This window comes from Nannospalax galili, unplaced genomic scaffold, assembly GCF_000622305.1.
Source record: "Nannospalax galili isolate Female #2095 unplaced genomic scaffold, S.galili_v1.0 scaffold127, whole genome shotgun sequence".
NCBI classification, from domain to species: Eukaryota; Metazoa; Chordata; class Mammalia; order Rodentia; family Spalacidae; genus Nannospalax; species Nannospalax galili.
Genome location: NW_008360326.1, coordinates 3,354,326 through 3,361,716, shown reverse-complemented (window position 1 = coordinate 3,361,716; position 7,391 = coordinate 3,354,326).

The window sequence follows — 7,391 nt, the reverse complement described above, 5'->3', positions numbered from 1 at the left end:
AGTCTGTGTTACTTCACTTAGTATAAGAGTTTCTAGTTTACCCATTTACCTGAAAATTTCAGGATTTTGTCTTCATTTACCACTGAGTAGAAATCCATTGTGTAAATGTACCACATTTTCATTATCCACTCATGAGTTGAGGGGCATTTAGGTTGCTTCCATTTCTTAGCTATTATGAAAAGAGCAGCAACAAACATGAATGCACTAGTATCTCTGCAGCAGAATGAGTCCTTTGGGTATATACCAAGGAGTGCTATAACTGGATCATATGGTAGGTTCATTTTTAGTTCTTTAAGAGTTCTCCACACTGCTTTCCATAGTGGTTGCATGAGTTTACAATTCCATCAGCAGCGAATGAGCATTCCCCTTTCCCCACAACCTCTCCAGCATTTGGTATCATTTATTCTCTTGATCCTAGCTAGTCTGACTGGAGCAAGATTAAATCTTAAAGTGGTTTGAATTCGCATTTCCCTAATTGCTAAAGATGTTGAACACTTGTACAGATGTTACTTAGCCATCTTTATTTCTTCTTTTGAGAACTCTTTGTTCAGATTCATAGCCCACCTTTTAATTGGGTCACTTGTTTTCTTGATTCTTTTTTTTGAGTTCTTTATATATAGTTCTTTATATATTCTGGATATTAATCCTGTGTCAGATGTGTAGCAGGTGAAGATTTTCTCCCATTCTTCACATGGTTGTTTCTTTTGCTGCACAGAGGCTTTTTAGTTTAATGAGGTCCACTTGTTGATTGTCGAACTTAATTTCTGAGCAACTGATGTTCAATTTAGAAAGTCCTTTTCTATACCTATATCATGTAGGGTGCTGCTTACATTTTCTTTTAAGAGTTTCAGAGTTTCAGGTTTACACTGAGGTGTTTGATCTATTTAGAGTTCGCTTTTGTGCAGGATGAAAGATAAGGGTCTAGTTTCATTCTTCTACATGCAGAGATCCAGTTTTGTCAGCACCATTTATTGAAGATGCCATCTTTCCTCCATTGTGTGTTCTTGGCATCTTTGTCAAATGTCAGTTGACTGAAATTGCATGCATTCATGTTTGGGTTTTCAATTTGTTCCATTGATCTGTGTCTGTTTTTGTGCCAATGCCACGCTATAGCTCTGTAATATAGTTTGAGATCTGGTATGATAATCCCCACCTCCCCCATCATTGCTCTTTGTGCTCAGGATTGCCTTGACTATCCAGGGTCTTTTGTGATTCCATATGAATTTTAGGATTTCTTTTTTCTAATTCTGTGAAGAATATCATGGGGATTTTGATTGGGAGTGCATTGAATCTACAGAGATTGCTTTTGGTAGGACTGTCATATTGTCATATCAATTCTTCCAATCCATGAGCATGGGAGGTCTTTTCATCTCTTGGTGTCTTCCTCAATCTCTTTCTTCAAAGATTTAAAGATAAAATTTCATTATAGAGATCGATATATTTTCTACATTTTTGTGGCTATTGTGAATGGGAGGATTTCAATGTACTATTTCTCCTATTGCTTGTTAATGGTATATAGAAAGGCTACTGATTTTTGTAGATTGATTTTTGTAACCTGAAACTTTGCTGAAAGTGTTGATCATTTCTACAGTTTTTCTAGTGAAATTTGGAGGATCGCTTATGTATACTACTAAACATTGACAAGTAGGGATAACTTGATCTCTTCTTTTCCAAATAGAACTCCTTTTATTTCCTTCTCTCATCTTATTGCTCTAGCAAGAGTTTCAAGAACTATATTAAAAAGATGTGGAGACAGTGGACATCCTTGTCTGGTTCCTAGTTTTAATAGGAATGCTTCCGGTTTTCCCTCCATTTAGAATGATGTTGTCCATGGGTTTGTTGTATATAGTTTTTAAATTTGTTGAGGTAAGTTCCCCACAGTCCAATTCCTTCTAGGACTTTTATCATAAATGTATATTGTAGTTTGTCAAAGGCCTTTTCTCCATCTATTGAGATGACCATGTGATTTTTGTCTTTGAGTCCATTTATATGATTTATAACATTTACTGACTTACATATATTGAACCATCCTTTTCATGCGTTTGAAAGTATTTTGTTGAGAATTTTTGCATATATATTCACTAAGGATTTGGGTCTGTAGTTTTCTTTTTTGGTTGTGTCTTTACCGTCTTTTGATATTAGACTAATGATGGCTTCATAGGAGTTTATTAGTTCTCCCTGTTTCTATATTTTGTCAATTTGGACTTTTTCTTTCTTTTGGTTAATTGGGCTAAGGGTCTGTCCATTTTGTTTATCTTTTTAAAGAACCAGCTCTTAGAGTCATTGATTCTTTGTATTGTTTTCTTTGTTTCCTTTTTGTTAATTTCTGCCCTGATGTCTCTTACTTTTTTCTCATCTGCTGGGTTTGAATTTCATTTGTTCTTGCCTTTCCAGGGTCTTGAGTTGCACTAAGTCATTATTTGTGATTTTTCTGACTTTTTGTTTGTTTTTGTTGGTTGTTTTCTGACAGGGCCTCCTTAGTCATAGCCCACCTGGAAGTTCCAATGTGGACCAAGGTGGTCTGGATCTCACAGAGGTCTACCTGCTTCTGCCTCCTGAGGGCTGGGATTAAAAGCACACAGCACCATGCCTGGTCTGATTTTTTTTTTTTTTTTTTTTTTTTTTGTCTTTTTGGTCTTTCTGAGACAGAGTCTCCCCATAGCCCCAGCTGGCCTGGAACTTGCTACATAGACCAGACTGACCTTGAACTCACAGAGATGCACACAGAGATCCACCTGCCTCTGCCTCCCAAGTGCTGGGATTAAGGGTGTGCACCACCACACCTGGCCCTGGCCTGATTTCTTTTAATTTCTTCTTTGACCCATTCATCATTCATGAGTGTGCTGTTTAATCTCCATGAGTTCCTGTAGTTACTAGAGCATCTTTTGGTGTTGATTTTAAGCCTTATTACATTGTGGCCTGATAGAATGCATGGAATTCTTTGAATTTTTTGGTATTTGTTGAGGTTGTGCCCCAGTGTGTGGTCAATTTTAGAGAAACTTCCATGGGCTGCTGAATAGAAAGTGTATTTTTTGGTGCTTGGGAGGACTATTTGGTAGATGTCTGTTAGGTTCATTTGATGTATGGTATCATTTAATTGGGTATAGTCATTCCTTTCTTCAGTACTTTGCATTGCTTAAGCATTCTCGGAAGGGCTTGTTTGGTGGACATGAATTCTTTCAGTCTATTCGTGTCATGGAAGATTTTTCTTTCCCCTTCAACTATAATAAAAAGTTTCTGAGTAAAGTATTTTGGGTTGGCATCTATGGTCATTTAGAACTGGGAATACTTTGGTTCAGACTCTTCTGGCTTTCATAATTTGCATTGAAAAGTCAGCTGTGATCCTAATGGGTTTTCCTTATTGTTTGTATTTTGCAGATTTCAGTATTCTATCCTGGTCTGTACGTTTAGTGTTTTTTCTATAATATGCCATGAGGAATTTATTTTTTGGTTCTGTCTACTTGGTGTTTTATGTGCTTCTTATACTTGTGTGGGTATGTCTTTTCTTAATTTAGGGAAGTTTTCTTCTAAAATCCTATTGAAAATCTGGTCCATACTGTTTACCTGGGATCTTTCTTCTTCCTCTATGCCTTATGCCTTATGCCTATGATGCATAAATTTTGTCTTTTCACAGCGTCCTATATTTCCTGTGTATTACATTCCTGTTTTTTGTTTTGTTTTGTTTATTTTTTTGTATTCTTTACTTGAGTGATCCAATTCTTCAACTTTATCATCCAGTATGGATAGCCTGTTTTCCATTTCATTCATTCTATTGGTGAGGCTTTCTCCTGTCATTTCAAATTGGCTTACATACTTTTCACTACCTTCTTTACTTCAGCTCAAGTTTTCTTCAATGTTTTAATCTCTTTTTGTGAATTCACTTAGAAGTTTATCCTTATTCTCTTTTTAGTTCTTTGTGTTGTTTGTGTGTGTGTGTTCTTTAAATTCATTGAATTCTTTGATCATGTTTATGACTGCTGTTTTAAGTTTTGTGTCCTGGGTTACTGGAGTTCTCAGAGTAGACCTCTTCTATGGAATTGGTGATGTTTGGTGGGAGCATACTATTTTGTTTTTTCATATTATAATTATTTTTTCATTGCAGTTTTGGCATGTGGACTTCTTTTGTTGCTTGTCATTCTGGCATGAAACTCAAGCTTTCCTTTGTTGAGTTGAAGTTTGATTCTGTTTGTACTATTGATGTACCTTGGCTGTTTTCTGATTGGGTAGGGAAAGCTGGTTGGACTAGGCTTCAGGCTCTCTCTTTTGATTTTATATTGGAGGGACCAAATTGCTCCAGTCAGGTTGCTCAGGAGCTCTCCAGGAGGGCAAAGCAGCCCTAGCTTATTAGCATCACTTCAGAAGCCTCAGATGGAGAATGCCAAGATCCAAGAAGAGGAGATGGGAGATGGGTGTGCTGGTCCCTACTAGTCAACAGTGAATCTAAGTCCTAGAGCAGTGGGAGGGATTGCAGATGGTCCCAAAGCAGGGGAATGGGCATGGTGCAATTTGACCATCTCACCCTGGAGGCAGAGTCAGATGCTCTCAGGCAGTTTCAAACGGTCTGTGCTCAAGGAGAGGTTATGGGAGGAGGACCTAAAAGTAGTGACAAAAACCACATAGTACTGGCACAAATAGACCCGTAGATCAGTGAAACAAACTGAAGACCCAAATATGAGTACATGTAATTTCAGCCACCTGATATTTGATAAAGGGGCCAAGAACATTCACTGGAGGAAAGACAGCATCTTCAGCAAATGGTGCTGGCAAAACTGGATCTCCACCTGTAGAAGAATGAAACTGGACCCCTATTTTTCACGTTGCACAAAAGTCAATTCCAAATAGATCAAAAACCTCAATGTGAAACCTGAAACTCTGAAACTGTTAGAAGAAAACATTGGCAATAGCCTTCAAGACAGGTGTAGGAAAGGACTTTCTAAACTGGACGTCAATTGCTCAGGAAATAAGGTCAAGAATCAACAAATGGGACCTCATTAAACTAAAAAGCTTCTGTACATCAAAAGAAGCAACCAAGGAAGTAAAGAGAACACCCACAGAGTAGGAGAAAATCTTTACCAGTGATACATCTGACAGAGGTTTATCATCCAGAATATACAAAGAATTCAAAAAACAAAGAATCAAGAAAGCAAGTATCCCAATTAAAAGATGGGATAAGGAGCTGAACAGAGAGTTCTCAAAAGAAGAAATAAAGATGGCTAAGAAGCATCCTAAAAGGTGTTCAACATTGTTAGTAATTAGGGAAATGCAAATTAAAACCACTTTAAGATTTCATCTTACCCCAGTCAGACTGGCTAAGATCAAGAGAACAAATGATACCAAATGTTGGGGAGGATGTGGAGAAAGGAGAATGCTCATCCACTGCTGGTGGGATTGCAAACTTGTGCAACCTTTATGGAAAGCAGTGTGGAGAACCTTTAAGAAACTAAAAATGAACCTACCATTTGATCCAGTTATACCAATCCTTGGCATATACCCAAAGGACTCATCCTATTGCAGAAACACTTGTACATCCATGCTTATTGATGCTCTTTTAACAGTAGCTAAGAGATGGAAGCACCTAAGTGTCCCTCAACTGACAAGTGGATAATGAAAATGTGGTGCATTTACACAATAGAGTTCTACTCAGTGGTAAAGAAAGATGAAATCATGAAATTTGCAGGAAAATAGATGGAACTGGAAACTCTAATACTAAGTGAAGTAACACAAGTTCAGAAAAACAAACGGCGTATGTTCTCCCTCATATGTGGATCCTAGCACCAAATCCTTATAAACAAGTATCCCACTCACCACTCATCAAAGAAGCTTATTTTGCATCAGTCAGAGTACCACAACTGCTCACACATGGACATTGTCTATGAATTGCCCAGGCCTAGGTGACACATCTACAATGTAACCTCTACACCTAAGGCTCATGGAACATAGAACAGGGATAATGAAGAGGACACTAATGAATCTCTCAGTCCTCAATAATGAAGCTTCTTCGTGCAGCAGAGGGCCAGGAACACAAAAGGTCACAGATAGCCACAGATCTAGAGATCAAGAGTCTGCTTAATGCTGGTCCTTGGACAGGACCCCTTTATTAAACTTCTCCCACCCAGGGCTCAGGGACCATCACAGAAGAGGGGGCAGAAAGATTGTAAGAGCCAGGGAGGAAGTGCATGACCATAGGGAAACAGAGTCCTACAAGCTCCTGGGACCGCTCATATGATTCTATGGCAATGGTGTCAGCATACACAAGTCCCATGCAAACTTAGGCAGACAATAACCCAGCATAGAACTGGGAAAATGAACAGCAGACCTCTATCTTTTCTGCAGGAATGTTGGCGACTGATAGCTGCTATATGAAGAAGAGCTGATCTTCCTGAAACAAGGGACTCTAGATAGGCTGACTAGACTTAGTGGATGGACTTGCACTGGGGAATGGTTGGGGACACAGACAACCCAATGGGCCTTAACAAGGATGACTGAGTATTGGGCTCCAGTGGTGGTGGTGGGGATATGGGAGGGTACCAGTGGGGATGGGGTTATAAACATGATTAAGATTGTTTGACCTGTTCTGTATGAAATACACAAAAAATTCAATAAAAAAAGGCCCAAAAGTTCATAATGTTAGATTTGGCAATGATTTGACTATGAGATGGAAAGTGTGGGTAACAAAAGAAAAAGGAGACACATTGAACTTCATGAAAATTAAAAAATGAAAGGTGAAAGTCAGCAGAGTAAAATATGACCCATAGAATGGGAGAAATATTTACAAATCATCCATCTGACAAATGCTTAATAGCCAGGATTTGTAGAGAACCCTTAAAACTCATCAATAGAGAAATAACCCAGCTTAAAATGGGCAAAGGCCTTGAACAATTTCCCAAAGAAGACATGCAAATAGCTAGTAAGCTATTTGCTTACTAGTATGCACATGGAAAGAATGTTCACATCGTTAGACATGGAATAAATGCAAGTCAAAACACCTCTGAAATTCCACCTTATCCTCATAAGCATTTCTGTAATAAACAGAAATAATAGAAAATAAAACAAGTGTTTCTAGGGTATGGAGGAGTTAAAATCTTTGTACAGTGTTGATGGGAATGTAAAATGGTACAGCTGCTGTGGAAGATGGTATGAAGATGATGTGGTGACTCCTCAAAAAATTAAAAATAAAATAGCAATTCTATTTCTGGATACATCTGGAAAAAAAAACTGAAAACAGAATCTTGAAGAGCTATCTGTGTACCATGCCCATTACAGCATAATATATATGAGCACAGGTATCCATAGATGGATGGTTAAGCAGAGTGTGGCCTCTCCATACAATGGAAATATCTTCAGCCATGAAACAGGGAAATACTGACATCAGTCACCTGAGGGCCTTATGC